At 33.8% G+C, this 17,919-nt stretch overlaps 1 long non-coding RNA gene across 1 annotated transcript in view; it reads left to right on the top strand.

Moving 5' to 3' along the window:
- LOC118893923 overlaps positions 1–17,919 on the top strand; it is a 456,255-nt gene that overhangs the window by 341,485 nt on the left and 96,851 nt on the right. The window contains exon 3 of the long non-coding RNA XR_005019636.1: positions 11,347–11,430. This is a non-coding gene — a long non-coding RNA (uncharacterized LOC118893923). The remainder of the gene's footprint in view (positions 1–11,346; positions 11,431–17,919) is intronic.

Raw genomic sequence — 17,919 nt, 5'->3', positions numbered from 1 at the left:
GGTTGTATTTTTAGTTTTTTAAGGAACCTCCATACTGTTCTCCATAGTAGCTGTATCACTTTACATTCCTACCAACAGTGCAAGAGGGTTCCCTTTCCTCCACACCCTCTCTAGCATTTATTGTTTGTAGATTTTTTGATGATGGCCATTCTGACTGGTGTGAGGTGACACCTCATTGTAGTTTTGTAAAGCTTATTTTTTTAAATAATTTTTTCTTTGAGAATAAAACTAAGGTATTTTAGCTGAGCATGGTAACTGATCTTTATAATACAGATATAAAAGGCTTAGGACTACAACTGAATTTCACAAACCTATTTTACTAAACTCTATTGCTTGCATTGTATATTTAATGTAATAATTCATACCCATCCAGAGCATAGAATATTTTCTATTTCTTGGAGTCAGGAATATCACAAATTTACTACATACTTAGAAAAATGTTTCTTCCTTTTATTAATTCTCCTTCTTTTATTAACTCTACTTCCTTCAAATATCAGAGCGACATCTAAGTTCAATATTTTAAGACTTGGCTTTTACTCTGTCCATATTCTTTAAGTATTTTAAAAATATTTTAGCTGTATTTTTCAAAGGTACTCACATTTTCCAATAAAGGTATCTAAAATTTTCATCCTTAAATAGAAATAAGCTCATCATTTATTCATTGTGAATTCCTTTCTATGAACACACCTAACTTAGTTCATTTTTTTTCCTGAGGTGTAGATTCTAGAACTGCTGAAGTCAAGGACTTAATATTGGTACACAAGCAAAACAACTTAAAAAACAAAAAATAAACAAAAGAAACCCTCTGTTCTTTAGCTGCCATCTTCTAGGGGCAGTTTATATGATTCACATATAATTAGTAATTTTTTTTCATAAATTGATCATCTTTAACTCTTCATCTACTGCTTTTATGCCCTCTCATTGAGCTTAAGATTTTTTTTGTAACTTGTCTTTCTTTTTCTTTTTCTTGTATAAGAAAGTTTAATGTTAACTGAATATTGAAAGATTTCCCAGTGTCTCCCCTCTTCCTCCTCACCTAAAACTATATTCCCTAAGACCTTATCATCACTGATATCTGGGGGGAAACATCTACTTCTATTATGGTTCATCTCTTTCTCTTAAAGCTATTTATGAGACAGATATGAATGCAATTTTACATCTATACAAAACTTGTAATAGAACATATAAAAGTGTGACACCAACCACAAACCTCCCATGAAACTATTTTTAGCCTATGAATTTTTTTTTTAATTGTATTTATTTTTGGCTGTGTTGGGTCTTTGTTGTGGTGTGCGGGCTCTCATTGCAGTGGCTTCTCTTGTTGCAGAGCACAGGCTCTAGGTACGTGGGTTTCAGTACTTGCAGCTCATGGGCTCTAGAGCACAGGCTCAGTAGTTGTGGTGCACTGGCTTAGTTGCTCCACGGCATGTGGGGTCTTCCTGGACCACGGATCAAACCCGTGTCCCCTGCACTGGCAGGCAGATTCTTATCCACTGTGCCACCAGGGAAGTCCTTAGCCTATGAATTTTAAAGTTAAGCTGTACCCTTTAAAAATACTTAATCATAGGAACTCTCTCTAGTCACAAAGACTGGCAAAATGAATTTTTTCACAGATCACTTCCTGCTGGTGCTATCCAAACTAAACCTGTAAGCCTTTTGAAATTTACTTTTTTTGTTTGTTTGTTTTAAGTAGTTGGTTTGGAGTTTTGATAGTTGGTGTGAAAATTTTCAATCTACATGTGAATACTTGATAGATAATGACTATATATACTACAAGAGCAGACAAAGTATGATTCCATCTAAATCTGTCACACCATAATTAGTATAATTTATATTGTTTTAGTTACGTTACATCATTTGGTTTTAAAGCAAACAAATATTTCATCAGAAGAAAAATGTGTAAATGTTGAGTCAGCAGAGCCTAAAGCACTTTCCTGTGCCTTAACATCAAGGAAATCTTGCAGAGACAAATGTTTTAGAAACTTCTGAAATAAAGCTAAAATAACAAGGGCAAATGTCACATTATTTCATGCAATTGAAATAAAAGTTAAGAGCCCTTGTTATAAACATTGTGGCAAAAAAGAAACATCATGGCATGAGGTATATATTTCAATGAGTATCTTAAGCATGCTAGACACATTTGGAGCTTGCAACGTACAGTGCATCAAAGAAGAGGTTAGAAACTACAGGACTTAGACTATCTGGATTACTTTGCAATGCTTTTCATTTAAAAAAAAGAAACAGACATTCTTTTTCCAGAGAATTCCTGCTTCTCTTGGATGGTATTTAGTGTGGATCCTCAAGTATGACATCGCTATCCATTGGTAAAGAAGTGTGCCTCTTAAAGCAAAGTGCCAACTTCTGTAGCCAGATAATCATGTATTTTTCTTTGTATACTGATTTTGGGGTGGGTACAAAGATGGCCACTTTATCCTCTGGGAATGGCGTCTTCTTTTGGATTCTCCCACACTCTAGGCATTTGTACTTGGGCAACTTCAGATGGATCCATGCTGGGCTTTTGAGGGGTGAGCTTTAGCTCAGAAGAGAAGGTTGAAAAACAATGTTTTTCATCTCCAAATGTGAAGAGATTTTTTCTTTTCTTTTCTTGTCTTTTTTTTGGAACAGAATATAATTAGCTAAAGTGGAATTGGGCCAACTAAGAAGAATTAACAGACTAAATGTGCCCTTAATTTTTGGAGCATTCCAAAGATGGGCTCATTCTTGACTCTCATGAAGAAAGGTGACGCATCTATGAAAGTCAAAAATGGTGACTGGGAGACATGAAAAGAAAGAAACAGTTCAATTTTCTCACAAATTAAAGACGATATCTGAAGCTAGCCATCCCCCCTCCAATCTAAAACCCATGTGACTAATTTTTCTAAGCAGGCACTGAAATGTTCCTGCTGGGAACAGGACCGATAATATATGTAGCTGGCACTCTCACCCGAGGGGAACTATTGTTCGGTTTGGGGAATGGAGGCCAACTCCCTGCAACTTAAAGAAGAGCTAATTTAGGACACATCTAAAAGCAACTGCAATGAGAAAGGGGAAAAAAAAACTCAACTTACTGTGCAGTGTGCCAGCTGACCAAATGGAAAACAAAACAGAACAAAACAAGATAATCTCCTCCCCACCAACTAAAAAAGAAGGAGGAGGAGGGGGACATTTCTCTTTGTGCTTGATCTGTACTTGTTTGGGCTTTTTTCAGATACTTCCCCAAGTTTAAATTTGAAATTCGATGATGCCCAGGAGTAGAAATGTTCTTTTCCAGGTGTCGTTTTTATCTATTTCTGTCAAGCCCTTTAATAAGATAGAGAACCATCATTTAAGAAAAAAAAAAAAAAAAAAAAAAGATACAAAAGATGCTTGACTCCAGGACAAAAGGTCGTAGAAATACAGTAAATTTACCTAAAGAGGGGAGATTTCTTTAGTTAGTAGAAATAAGTCTGAGAACAGTGCCTGTTAAAAGACGACATCTGGAAACCACTAGAATTAACTACTTAATGGAAAAAATCTCTCCAGATTAAAAAAAAAATCTTCCTACCCAGAAGTTATATTTTTTTAACCAAATGAAATTTATCTTGTTTGCTATTTCATTTTAGGTAAAAAGACAATAAATGTTTTTGAGATAAAGATGCGTTTATATGCTTCTGTAACTTAAAGGCAATTTTGATTTTAGCATCAAACTCTTTCAGATTTCAGCTTATCATGATAGCAAATGCCTCGGGACATTTGTTTCAGTCTTTAATTGAACTGCTTGTATGTGAAGCTTGCAAGAGATCATGCGAGAACATTTCATACATGCGATGTGGGATGGTAGAGGGAGTACCAGGCTTGAAGTTGAAACAACTGGATTTGAATCCCCAGCTGAGTGAGGCTGGGCAAATGACATAACTTTCTGAAAAATGGAGATAATAACATTTGACTTCTTATCCATACATTTTTAGAAAAGATTAAATGAAATAATGAATGTGAAAGAACAGTAAAATTTATAAAAAGTTGTATAAAGTAAGGTATTATTTTCCCTGGTGTGTGGTCTTTTCTTAATGCACTTGCTTTCTATTATGTTTCTTTTCAAATCTTTATTTCTATCTCATTTCTTGGAGTTTTACTCATTTTACTAAAAGTTTTTTTTTTTTAAAAATTAAGTGGATAGTTGTTTACAGGGTTGAGTTTTTTCTCTTCATTTATTTCTGTCAATAATTTCTGGAGTTAATTTTAGAGATTTTGACTCAGATGCTAACTCTCTGAAACCACCCTTTGTCCCATTTTACCACAACGCACAGAAATCCTGGATAAGAATGGAGGCAAGAGATCCCAATAGGATTTTAAAGCAATTAAAAAAACTTAGTGCTCCCTATGAGAATATGAGCATTTATGCTTAAGTATGGAAAGATTACAATGAGAGGGGGATATTACAGGAAAATCTATTTGTGAAAAGTGGTGGCAGTCCCGGTAAAAAAAAAATAGGCAATGACATGGGACTGTGGAATCAGACTCAAAGAGTATTTTAGAATTATCTAGTAATCCAGGGCATGGTAAATGAACCTTTTAAATAACATCTCTAATAAGAGGTATTTGTACTGATTTTTACTTCTCATTTGAGCCAAAGCTGTTGTCTCTTGAACAGTGTTCCTCAGACTTTAATGTGCATGTAAGTCACCTGGAAACCCTTCCAAAATTTATATTCTGATCAAAGTCTCTGGGGTGGTGGCTGAGCTAGTGAAAGGATTCAGTGTTTCCGACAACCTGTCAGCCAATGCCAAGGCTGCTGCTTCTCAGACAATATTAGTAGCTAGACAGAATGTCACTAGAATTATTTTTCGCTTACAAATAACACTCCTGGAATGATATCTATGTTGGAGAAATTGTGGCTATGGAAATATTATTCAAGTAAAGTTTCCCTTTTTGTATAGCTTTGAGATGAAATTGATGTACAACAAAGTATCATTTTAAAGTGTAAAATTTGATGAGTTTTGACATATGTGTACAACCATGAAACCATTACAACAGTCAAGATAACAAACATTTTCATCAAAAAGAACTCATGAAGCTAAATACCAAAAAAACAAACAACCCAATCAAAAAATGGGCAGAAGATCTAAATAGACATTTCTCCAAAGAAGACATACAGATAGCTAAAAAGCACATGAAAGGATGCTCAACATCACTAATTAGTAGAGAAATGCAAATCAAAACTACAGTGAAGTATCACCTCACACAGGTCAGCATGGCCATCATCAAAAAATCTACAAACAATACATGCTGGAGAGGGTGTGGAGAAAAGGGAACCCTCTTGCACTGTTGGTGGGAATGTAAACTGATACAGCCACTATGGTGAACAGAATGGAGGTTCCTTAAAAAAATAAAAATAGAGCTACCATATTATCCTGCAATCCCACTCCTGGGCATATATCTGGAGAAAACCATATTTCAAAAAATACATGCACCCCGATGTTCATTGCAGCACTATTTACAATAGCCAGGACATGGAAGCAACCTAAGTGTCTATCAACAGAGGAATGGATAAAGAACATGTGGTATATATATATATATATATATATATATATATATATATATATACAATGGAATATTACTCAGCCATAAAAAAGAACTAATTAATGTCATTTGCAGCAACATGGATGGACCTACAGATTGTCATACTGAGTGAAGTAAGTCAGACAGAGAAAGATAAATATCATATGGTGTCACTTATATGTGGGATCTAAAAAAAGCATACAAATGAATTTATGTACAAAACAGAAATAGAGTTACAGATGTAGAAAACAAACTTATGGTTACCAGGGGGTAAGGGCAGGGGGGGATAAATTGGAAGATTGGGATTGACATATACACACTACTATTATAAAATGGATAACTAATAAGGACCTGCTGTATAGCACAGGGAACTCTACTCAGTACTTTGTAATGGCCTACTTGGGAAAAGAATCTAAAAAAGAGTGGATATATGTATATGTATAACTGATTCACTTTGCTGTACACCTGAAACTAACACAAAATTGTAAATCAGCTATACCCCAATACAAATTAAAAAAAAAAAACAACTCAAAAGTTCTTTATCCTGCTTTGTAATCTTCCCCTTATTCACCCTCCCCCTCCCGTGTATCCACTAATCCACTTTCTGTCTTTTTATATTATTTTCCATTTTCTAGAATTTTATATAAAATATCATTCAATATGATATGTACTTTTTTATTATCCAGCTTCTTTCACTCAGCATAAATATTATGAGATACATCCATTTGCTCATTTTTGAAAATTGTTTTTTTGTTTCATAAGTGAGTTGCATGTACTCTTTTTATTACTGACTAGTATTCCATTCAATGTATGTATCACAATGTGTCTATCCATTCAGCTGCTGATAGATATTGTATCACTTTCAGTTTGGGGATCTAACAGAGAAAACTGTTATGAGCATGCAGGAACATGTCTTTGTATAGACGTATTATTTCATTCCCAAGAGGAGAATGACTGAGTTATATAGCAGGTGCATGTTTACCTACTTAAGAAATTATCAAATTATCAAAAGTGATGACACCATCTTCCATTCCTACCAGCAATGCTTGAGGATTCCGTCTGCTCCCTCCCCACTTGCTTGGCTGGTATGAACAGTCTTTAATTTTAGCTGTTCTCATGGTCATATAGTGAGTGGTATCTCACTGTGGTTTTAATCTGCATTTCTCTAGTAACTAACGATGTTGAGCAGCTTTTCATGTTTATTGGCCATCTATACATCTGCATTCGTGAAGTGTCTGTTCAAATCATTTGCTCATTTTTGAAAATTAGATTCTTTGTCTTATTATTATGACACACAAGTTCTTTATGTATTCGAGATCAAGGATTGGCAAACTTGTTTTTAAAGGGTGAGAGAGTGACTATTTTAGGCATTATGGGCCATATTATTTTTGTTGCAACTATTAAACCTGGCCTTGTATCATGAAAACAGTCACATATAAGACACAAATGGATAAGCACGACCATGTATCAATAAAATTTTATTTACAAAAACAGATGGCAGGTCAAACTTAGCCCATGGGCCTTGTTTCGATAATTCTTGTTCTAGATGGAAGTTCTTTGTCAGATATATGTTTTGCAAGTATATTTTTCTTGTTAGTGGCTTGTCTTTCCATTCTCTTAATAGTGTCTTAACAAAGAACAAATGTTTTATGTTCTGATGAAATCTAATGTTTTATTGATTTTTTTATTGTTCATGACTTTTGTGCTCTATTTAGGAATCTTTGCCTAGCCCAAGATTTAGTCCTAATTTTTTTTCCTGAGATAAGAACTGATGTTTTTCTCTTTCTTATCCCAAAAGAATAATCCAAATTGTTCAGCACTATTTGTAGAAAGATGATCAATTCTCTGTGGAATTGCTTTGGCATCCTTATCAAAATCAGTTGACCATGTATACATACATCTTTTTGAGGACTTCCTTTACAGTTCCAATGATCTGTATATCTAGCTTTATACTACTAACCACACTATTACTACCACACTAACTTGATTATTGGAGATTGAAAATAAGTGTCCAAATCAGGTAGTATACGTTTTTCAACCTTGTTCTTCTTTTTCAAACTTTAGCTACATTAGGACTCTTGTATTTCCATATAAATTCCCATATGACAGCCTGTTGGGATTTTCATTAGGATTCATTGCGAGAGTTTGCAAACTATAGCCCATGTATCAAATCCAGTTTATAGTCTGTTTTTCTACTGCCCTCAAGCTAAGAATTTTTTTTTCACATTTTTAAAGGATTGTAACAAACAAAACAAAACAAAAAAACAAAGAATATGCAACAGACATCATTATTTGGCCTGCAAAGCCTTAAGTATTTTCTATTTGGCTCTTTACAGAAAAAGTTTGCCAAATTCTGATCAATAGATCAATCTCTGAAGAATTCGTATTTTAACAACGTTGGATCTTCTGATTTTTGAGCATGCTATATCTCTCCATTTATTTGTTTTGTTTAATTCTGTAAATATTTTGTAGAATTTAGCATACAAATAGTCTACATTTGTCAAATTTATTCCTAAGAATTTAATATTTTTGTTGCTCTTGTAAATGGTATTTATTTTCCATTTTATTTTCTAGGTTTTTCTTTGCTATATATTTAAAATTTTTAATATTGAGATTGAGTCATGTGATTTTTGCAAACATTACACATTAGTTATAATAGCTTTTTAAAGATTCTTTAGGATTTTCTACTTAAACCCACCTGTTTCTGTAAATAGTGTCACTTCTTTTTCTATCACTATACTTTTTACTTCTTTTTTCTTTCCTTATTTAACTGACTATAATAAAATGTTGCATAGAAGTGGTAAGAGTGGGCATTCTTGCCTTGTTTGCAATCTTAAGGGAAAAGGATTCAGCCTTTCATCATTAAATATGTTAGCTGTTGATTTTTCTTAGATGTTTTTTATCAAGTGTAGGAAGTTCCTTTCTCTATTAGTTTCTTAAGCTGCTGTAACAAATTGTCACAAACATGGTGGTTTACACAACACAAATTTATTCTCTTCTAGTTATGGAGGTCAGAAATTTGAAATCAGTTACACTGGGCCAAAACCAGGGTATGTGTCCTCAGTGTCCTGAGACTCTAGGGGAGAATCCATGTTCTTGTGTTTTCCAGCTTCTGGAGCTGCAATCCTTGCATTCTTTGGCTCACAGCTGTTTCCTCCATTTCCAAAGCCTGTCATATAGCATCTTCAGATCTCCGAGGTCATCACAAAACCTTCTCTCTTCTGTAGCCAAATCTTCACACTGCTTTACTCTTACATTGACATTTGTGATTGCATTTATGACCCACCAGATAATCCAAGATAATCTCATTTAAACATCATATCTGCAAAGTCCTCATCACATAAGATAATATTCACATGTTCCAGTGATTAGAAGACAATTATTCAATTTACTGCAAATTCTATTCCTAGTTTACTGAGTTTTAAAATTATAAATGGATATTGAATTTTGTCATTTTTCTGCATTTACTGAGAACCATATGATGTTTCTATTGAGTCTTGAGTATTATGATGAATTGTATTGTTTGACTTTCAAAATCTAAATAAAACTTTCATTTCTGAGATAAACCCCACTTAGCCATGAGGTATAGTCCTTTTTATATACAGTTGAAGTCCGTTTTCTAAAATTAGGTTTTAAGAATTTTTCATCTATGTTCATGAGGGTCGTTGGTATGTAGTTTCTTTCCTTCCTCCCTTCCTTCCTCCCTCCCTCCCTCCCTTCCTCCCTTCCTTCCTCCCTTCCTTCCTTCCTTTTTCTTTCTTTCTTTTTCTTTTTCTTTCTTTCTTTTTCTTTTTCTTTCTTTCTTTCTTTCTTTTTCTTTTTCTTTCTTTCTTTCTTTCTTTCTTTTTCTTTCTTTCTTCTTTCTTTCTTTCTTTCTTCTTTCTTCTTCTTTCTTCTTCTTTCTTTCATCTCTTTATCTCTTTATCTCTTTGTCTGGTTTTGGTATCAGAGTTACACTGGTCTCAGAATGAGCAGAAATATTAATTGGTGTTGTTTTTTCTTAAATGTTTGGTAGAATTCACCAGTGAAGTCTTATATATGCCTAGAATTTAATTTTTGGGAAAGTTGTTAAGTACAAATTCAATTTTAAAAGTAGATATAGGGCTATTCAGGTTGTCTATTTCTTCTTTAATGAACTTTAGTAGTTTTATTGTTTTAAGAAGTTTGTTCATTTCATCTAAGTTGTTGAAACAATTGCAATGCAATTTTTCATAATATTCTTTTAATGTCTGTAGCATCTGTAGTGAGTTACCTTCTTTCATTTATATTGGCAATAGGTATCTTCTTTCCTCTTTTTTGGCTAGAAGTTTATCAGTTTTATTGATCTTCTCAAATAACCTGCTTTTGTTTTTATTGATTTTCTCTCTGTGTTTCTTTCTCTGTCTCTCTCAGCCTTTCTCTCTCTCTCTCTGTATATATATATCTATATATACTTTATTTACTTATTGATTTATGCTCTTTTTAAAATTTTGCTTACTTTGAATATTATTCACTCTTCTTTTTCTAATGTCTTATTGTGAAAGTTTAATATGTTGATTTCAGCCTTTTCTGTTTTTTCTTATATAAGCATTTAAAGCAATAATTATCCCTCTATGAACTGCTTCCCACAAATTTTGATATAATGTGCTTTCATTTTTATTTAATATATTTTCTAATTTCCTTTGTGATTTCTTCTTTGACCCATCAATTATTTACAAGCATGTTGTTTTGTTTAAAAAATATTTGTGGACTTTCCATATACTTTCTGTTATTGATTTCTAGTTTAATTTAACTGTGGTCAGACAACATATTCTAATGTTTTGAAAACTTTTATATTCACCGAGACTTGTTTTATGGCCCCAAATATTTTCCATTTTGGTAAATATTCCAAAAGAATGTGTATTTTGCTGTTTTTTTAATCTCTAGAAATTTGACTTTGGTTTTTACAATTAAAAAAAATTTTCCATGTCTCTCCTTATCATGTCCACTTTCATCCGCTTTCCTAGACATATAGAGCATATTTGTAGTGACTGTTTTAACATTCTTGTCTACTAATTCTTTCATGTGTGTTATTTCTGCATCTGTTTGTACTGAGAGATTCTTCTTTTGCTTCTTCGCACTCCTGGTATTTTCCTGACTTGATGTCACATTGTGAATTTTATATGTGGTGTGCTACAGTATTTGCATTTCTTTTAATATTTTTTGGACTTTATTCAGGGAAGCAGTAAGTTACTTGGAAACAAGTTGATCTTTTCTAGGTGTGGCTTAAAACTATACCTTTCTAAGGACTCTACCCAGTGCCCCATGATGTAGATTTCTGAGGTTTGCTCTTGTGTAGCTGTCTCTCTGCCCTACAAATTTGTGGCATCTTGACCTTTCTGGAATCTGAACTTGTCTTTCAACTCAGGAATACCTGCAGATTCTCTTTCAGTTCCCTTTCCCTGTACTCTATTGTGGAAACTTCCCTAGACAGCAGGGTGGGGCAATCATAGGGCTTACCTTGTTTTGTTTCCGTTCCCTCCAAGGATCATTGTTCTGTACTGCGTATTGTCCAATATCTGAAAACCACTGGTTTTTAAAAAATATCTTGCTGGGCTTTTCTAGTTGCTTAAGACAGTATGGTAAATCTTAGGCCTGTTACTTACTTATTCCTGGAGGCAGAAGTAAAAACAGATCACTTTTTAAATGCTATTCTTACCCTAGACATAATGAGAAGTCTGCTTCAGGTGGTTCAAATTTAGAAAGCATCAAGTGACCAATTATTTTTAATGCTGTTGTATATACCTTCAGTACATTTAAAGTCTTTTTTTTCTATTCTACCCATTGTAGGAGACAGCCTAGGTTAAATCCAACTTGCGACATACTTGGTGTCTACACCTGTGCAGTTGAACATCACAGGAGAAACACACACAGGTAGGAGAACTGTACCCCCGTAAAATCCATAATCATTAACATATATCTATTAAGGTAGAAGACTAATACCAAGGTTGTTAAAGAAAAGAAAACAGTTAACAGAACAAGCTGAAGAATCTTACAGAATCTTTATCTTCATAACCGGACACAGTAACTTTGCAGAAGTGAATCTAATACACACAGTTCCTTTCAAACCTATGTGTTTGCAAAAAGCCTCAGTGCAGAAACTATTTCTGGAAACTGATTCAGGCACATGGGGTGGTGAAACAAGCTCATTTTGGCACATGGGATCCTGAGGACATCAGAGCAATTAGAAGTGGAGGTTAGGGACCTGACCGAACTGGTGGGTAACATTAGATCTATTGCCTCCACTTGCAGATATTTGTTAGACATGTGAGATCAGAGCCTAGCTACTGGCCCAGGGCAAAGTCCCACAGAACTGTTAATTAATGGGAAAAAAAAATGGACTATGTTAAAAAAAAAAGCTTTTAATAGAAAATAGACTATATATATATTTCTTTAAGTACAGCTACAAATTTTATGAAATGTTAATTAAAACATGATTGTTATTTAGACCAACAAAATCTTTAAATAAAAATATTTGAATAATTATGCTTCCCTTGAATGTAGTCTCTGCTTCTTATCCATAGTAATTTATTTGTTCCCTTTAAAGTACATTTATTTGATTTTTATTTTTTTATTTTTTAACATCTTTATTGGAGTATAATTGCTTTCCAATGGTGTGTTAGTTTCTGCTGTATAACAAAGTGAATCAGCTATACATATACGTATATCCCCATATCTCCTCCCTCTTGAGTCTCCCTCCCACCTTCCCTATCCCACCGCTCTATCTGGACACAAAGCACTGAGCTGATCTCCCTGGGTTATGCGGCTGCTTCCCACTAGCTACCTATTTTACATTTGGTAGTGTATATATGTCCATGACACTCTTTCACTTCATCCCAGCTTACCATTGCCCCTCCCTGTGTCTACAAGTCCATTCTCTATGTCTGCATCTTTATTCCTGTCTTGCCCCCAGGTTCTTCAGAACCATTTCTTTTTTTTTTTTAGATTCCATATATATGTGTTAGCATACAGTATTTGTTTTTCTCTTTCTGACTTACTTCATTCTGTATGACAGACTCTAGGTCCATCCACCTCACTGCAAATAACTCAATTTTGTTTCTTTTTATGGCTGAGTAATATTCCATTGTATATATGTGCCACATCTCCTTTATCCATTCTTCTGTCGATGGCTACTTAGGTTGCTTCCATGTCCTGGCTGTTGTAAATAGAGCTGTAATGAACACTATGATACATGATTCATTTTGAATTATGGTTTTCTCAGGGTATATGCTCAGTGGTGGGATTGCTGGGTCATATGGTAGTTCTATTTTTAGTTTTTTAAGGAACCTCCATACTGTTCTCCATAGTGGCTGTACAAGTTTACATTCCCACCAACAGTGCAAGAGGATTCCCTTTTCACTACACCTCTCCAGCATTTATTGTTTGTAGATATTTTGATGATGGCCATTCTGACTGGTGTGAGGTGATACCTCATTGTAGTTTTGATTTGTATTTCTCTAATGATTAGTGATGTTGAGCATCCTTTCATGTGTGTGCTGGCAATCTGTATATCTTCTTTGGAGAAATGTCTATTTAGGCCTTCTGCCCATTTTTGGATTTGGTTGTTTGTTTTGTTGATATTGAGCTACTTGTAAATTTTGGAGAGTAATCCTTTGCCAGTTGCTTTGTTTGCAAATATTTTCTCCCATTCTGAGGGTTGTCTTTTCATCTTGTTTATGGTTTCCTTTGCTGTGCAAAAGCTTTGTAATTTAATTAGGTTCCACTTGTTTATTTTTGTTTTTATTTCCATTACTCTAGGAGGTGGGACAAAAAAAGATCTTGCTGTTGTTTATGTCAAAGAGTGTTTTTCCTATGTTTTCCTCTAAGAGTTTTAAAGTGTTTGGTCTTACATTTAGGTCTTTAATCCATGTTGATTTTATTTTTGTGTATGGTCTTAGGGAGTGTTCTAATTTCATTCTTTACATGTAGCTGTCCAGTTTTCACAGCACCACTTATTGATGAGGCTCTCTTTCCTCCATTGTATGTCTTGCCACCTTTGTGGTAAATTAGGTGACCATATGTGCATGAGTTTTTCTCTGGCTTTCTATCTTGTAACATTGATCTATATTTCTGTTTCTGTGCAAGTACCATACTGTCTTGATTACTGTAGCTTTGTAGTATAGTTTGAAGTTGGGGAGCCTTATTCCTCCAGCTCCGTTTTTCTTTCTCAAGATTGCTTTGGCTATTCGGGGTCTTTTGTGTTTCCATACAAATTGTAAAATTTTTTGTTCTAAATCTGTGAAGGATGACATTGGTAGTTTGATAGGGATTGCATTGACTCTGTAGATTGCTTTGGGTAGTATAATCATTTTCACAATATTGATTCTTCCAATCCAAGAACATGGTATATTTCTCCATCTGTTTATGTCATCTTTGATTTCTTTCATCAGTGTTTTATAGTTTTCTGAGTACAAGTCTTTCACCTCCTTAGGTAGGTTTATTCCTAGGTATTTTATTCTTTTTGTTGCAGTGATAAATGGCAGTGTTTCCTTAATTTGTCTTTCAGATTTTTCATCATTAGTATATAGGAATGTAAATGATTTCTGTGCATTAATTTTGTATCCTGCTACTTTACCAAATTCATTGATTAGCTCTAGTAGTTTTCTGGTTACATCTTTAGGATTATCTATGTATAGTATCATGTCATCTGCAAACAGTGACAATTTCACTTCTTTTCCAATATAAATTTCTTTTCTTTCTTTTTCTTCTCTGATTGCTGTGGCTAAAACTTCCAAAACTATGTTGAATAATAGTGTTGAGAGTGGGCAACCTTGTCTTGTTCCTGATCTTAGTGGAAATGGTTTCAGTTTTTCACCATTGGGAATGATGTTGGCTGTGGGTTTGTCATATATGGCTTTTACGATGTTGAGGTAAGTTCTCTTTATGCCTACTTTCTGGAGGGTTTTTATCATAAATGGGTGTTGAATTTTGTCAAAATCTTTTTCTGCATCTATTGAGATGATCATATGGTTTTTCTTCTTCAATTTGTTAATATGGTGTATCACATTGACTGATTTGCATATATTGAAAGAATCCTTGCATCCCTGGGATAAATCCCACTTGATCATGGTTTATGATCCTTTTAATGTTTTGTTGGATCCTGTTTGCTAGTATTTTGTTGGGGATTTTTTCATCTATATTCATCAGTGATATTGGTCTGTAATTTTCTTTTTTTGTAGTATCTTTGTCTGGTTTTGGTATCAGGGTGATGGTGGCCTCATAGAATGAGTTTTGGAGTGTTCCTCTCTCTATTATATTTTGGAAGAGTTTGAGAAGGATAGGTGTTGGCTCTTTTCTAAATGTTTGATAGAATTCGCCTGTGAAGCCGTCTGGTCCTGGGCTTTTGTTTGTTGGAAGAGTTTTAGTCACAGTTTCGATTTCAGTTCTTCTGATTGGTCTGTTTATTTTTTCTATTTCTTCCTGGTTCAGTCTCGGAAGGTTGTGCTTTTCTAAGAATGTGCCCATTTCTTCCACGTTGTCCATTTTATTGGCATATAGTTGCTGTAGTAGTCTCTCATGATCCTTTGTGTTTCTGCAGGGTCAGTGGTTACTTCTTCTTTTTCATTTCTAAATCTGTTGATTTGAATCTTCTCTCTTTTTTTTTTTTGATGAGTCTGGCTAATGGTTTATCAATTTCATTTATCTTCTCAAAGAACCAGCTTTTAGTTTTATTGATCTTTGCTATCATTTCCTTCATTTCTTTTTCATTTATTTTTGAGCTGATCTTTATGATTTCTTTCCTTCTGCTAACTTTGGGGGTTTTTTGTTCTTCTTTCTCTAAATGCTTTAGGTGTAAGGTTAGGTTGTTTATTTGAGATGTTTCTTGTTTCTTGAGGTAGGATTGTATTGCTATAACCTTTCCTTTTCGCACTGCTTTTGCTGCATCTCATAGGTTTTGGGTAGTCGTGTTTTCAGTGTCATTTGTTTCCAGGTATTTTTTGCTTTCTTCGTTGATTTCTTCAGTGATCTCTTGGCTATTTAGTAGTGTATTGTTTAGCCTCCATATGTTTGTATTTTTTACAGGTTTTTTTTCCCTGTAATTGATATCTGGTCTCATAGTGTTGTGGTCGGAAAAGATACTTGATGCAATTTCAAATTTCTTAAATTTACCAAGCCTTGATTTGTGACCCAAGATATGATCTGTTCTGGAGAATGTTCTGTGAGCACTTGAGAAGAAATTGTATTCTGTTATTTTTGCGTGGAATGTCCTATAAATATCAAGTAAGTCCATCTTGTTTAATGTATCATTTAAAGCTTGTGTTTCCTTATTTATTTTTATTTTGGATGATCTGTCCATTTGTGAAAGTGGGGTGTTAAAGTCCCTTACTATGATTGTGTTACTGTCGATTTTCCCTTTTATGGCTGTTAGCTTTTGCCTTATGTATTGAAGTGCTCCTATGTTGGGTGCATAAATATTTACAACTGTTATATCTTCTTATTGGATTGATCTCTTGACTATTATGTAGTGTCCTTCTTTGTGTCTTGTAATAGTCTTTAGAAAATAGACTGTGTTAAAAAAACCCTTTTATTTAATTCTGTTGTTTTTTATTCATGCTAAGATTTTACCAAGAATAGAAGATAGCGTTTTATGTTAATATTTCAGTTGCATTCCATTTCAAGTGGGATTGAGTCACCATGAAGTTGGTATAAAATAAATGTGCATATGCACATCATACTCCTTTGCTCATTTCTTTTCTAATTCTGACATTGACAGCTTGGGCATACAATAATGCTGAGACATATACTCCTAGGAAATGTATGAACTTTTCACATCTACTTAAAATTAAACAAAACAAATACTTTGTTGAGGGTAAAAATAAACTCTAAATTCAGGCTGAAACAACATAAATGGTGACTTAAAAACATGCTTGTCTTTTTTTTTAGGTCACAGTGTTTCATACAATCCTAATTTTGCTAAATTCAGCCATATTTTAGAGTTACATTCAGGCAGATAATAGAAAATAGCTAAGCTGTAAATTCTAGGAACAGTGTTAATGTCTTATTAAATGTACTTACTGAAAACTAGAAGTTTTAACACCACTTTCTCTTCCAAAATCTTTTATGTTAGATAAGATCTTTGATCATTGATGCCTCGACTCAGGCAATATTGTAAGATTCTCTTGAGACAAAGGTTTATTAGAGAATCTAAGGAATTTTCATTGGTCAAGTAGCATTAGGGTGGGCCTGCCTGCAGTGGAGCTGTGGCAGGAGGTCTCTTTTCTCCACTAAGGAAGATATGAGTTATGATTTGCTAATTCTCACCATCTAAGGAAGTTAAATTTATTCATAATATGATCTCATCTGTCACTGTCATGTCTGGCAGGTAATGCTGTTAAAGCACAACTGACCAAGAACATATTTTCTACTAAGTAAATGTACTGCAGCTGCAAAAAGTGAAGTGACTTCTTGCCCACTGTCAGTTACTGAGTCAGCACAAGGCCAGGGATGGAAATAGAAAATTCAATAACTTATATATCTTCAATATTTTTGTAGCACACAGAAAACTAGTTCATGAGATGAATGACATACAACATACTGAGTCTTCATTCCCCCCTCTAGATTGCATTAGCTTACCTTCATTGGTTTTTGCCTCAAGTTAATTTTACTTATTAGGTCTGTGAAAAACATGGCAATGTCCTTGGGGCCTCTGGACATGCACACTGAAACAAATCAATTATTTGAAATGCCACAGTATAAATACTATCAGAATAAGCTCCTTGGGAGAAGAAAGGTGTTATATAATTCAAAGCAATTTATAAATATCTACTTTCAGACACAGTTTGAGACATGATCCAAACTTCTTTGAATGGGGTTTAAATATAGCTGCCAATATGATTCCATTTTCTTTTGTTTCATGACTAAAGTAATGTTAAGGCATCAGAGTTCAAGTGTTTTCTCTAATATTTGTAGAACAGTATAAAAATAATGTAATTACTTATAAAGGGATATATATAGAAAATTACTTTGACTCAGATAGCTCTAGGTTGTAAAGTAGAGATTTATTCCCACTGGGATAGTGCAATCTTTGTTGAAATTTCAATGCTGTTCTTTGAGTCAATACTTAACATACTTATAAAATAAGATTCTAAAGTGAATGCATTTTAAGTATTATGCAGAAATAATCAAAGTTCTAATATATTGTTATCAAACATAATGAGGAATGTCAGGGAAGAGAATTCTGAAAGTCAACATAAGAGAAATTACAAAGAAGACTTCTACAAACAATGTATAATTAAGTGGAATAAAAATATTGGTTAAAATAAGTTTATGTAAGTATTAAGGAAACTGTAATTACGTAGTTCTTGAATTAAAGGACCCATCTATACAGACATAAGGAGGAAAAGAAAATAATTTAAACTCTAA

Source organism: Balaenoptera musculus, chromosome 4 (assembly GCF_009873245.2).
Source record: "Balaenoptera musculus isolate JJ_BM4_2016_0621 chromosome 4, mBalMus1.pri.v3, whole genome shotgun sequence".
NCBI lineage: Eukaryota > Metazoa > Chordata > Mammalia > Artiodactyla > Balaenopteridae > Balaenoptera > Balaenoptera musculus.
Note: the sequence above shows the minus strand (reverse complement) of the source record. Positions and strands in the feature narration are given on the sequence as shown.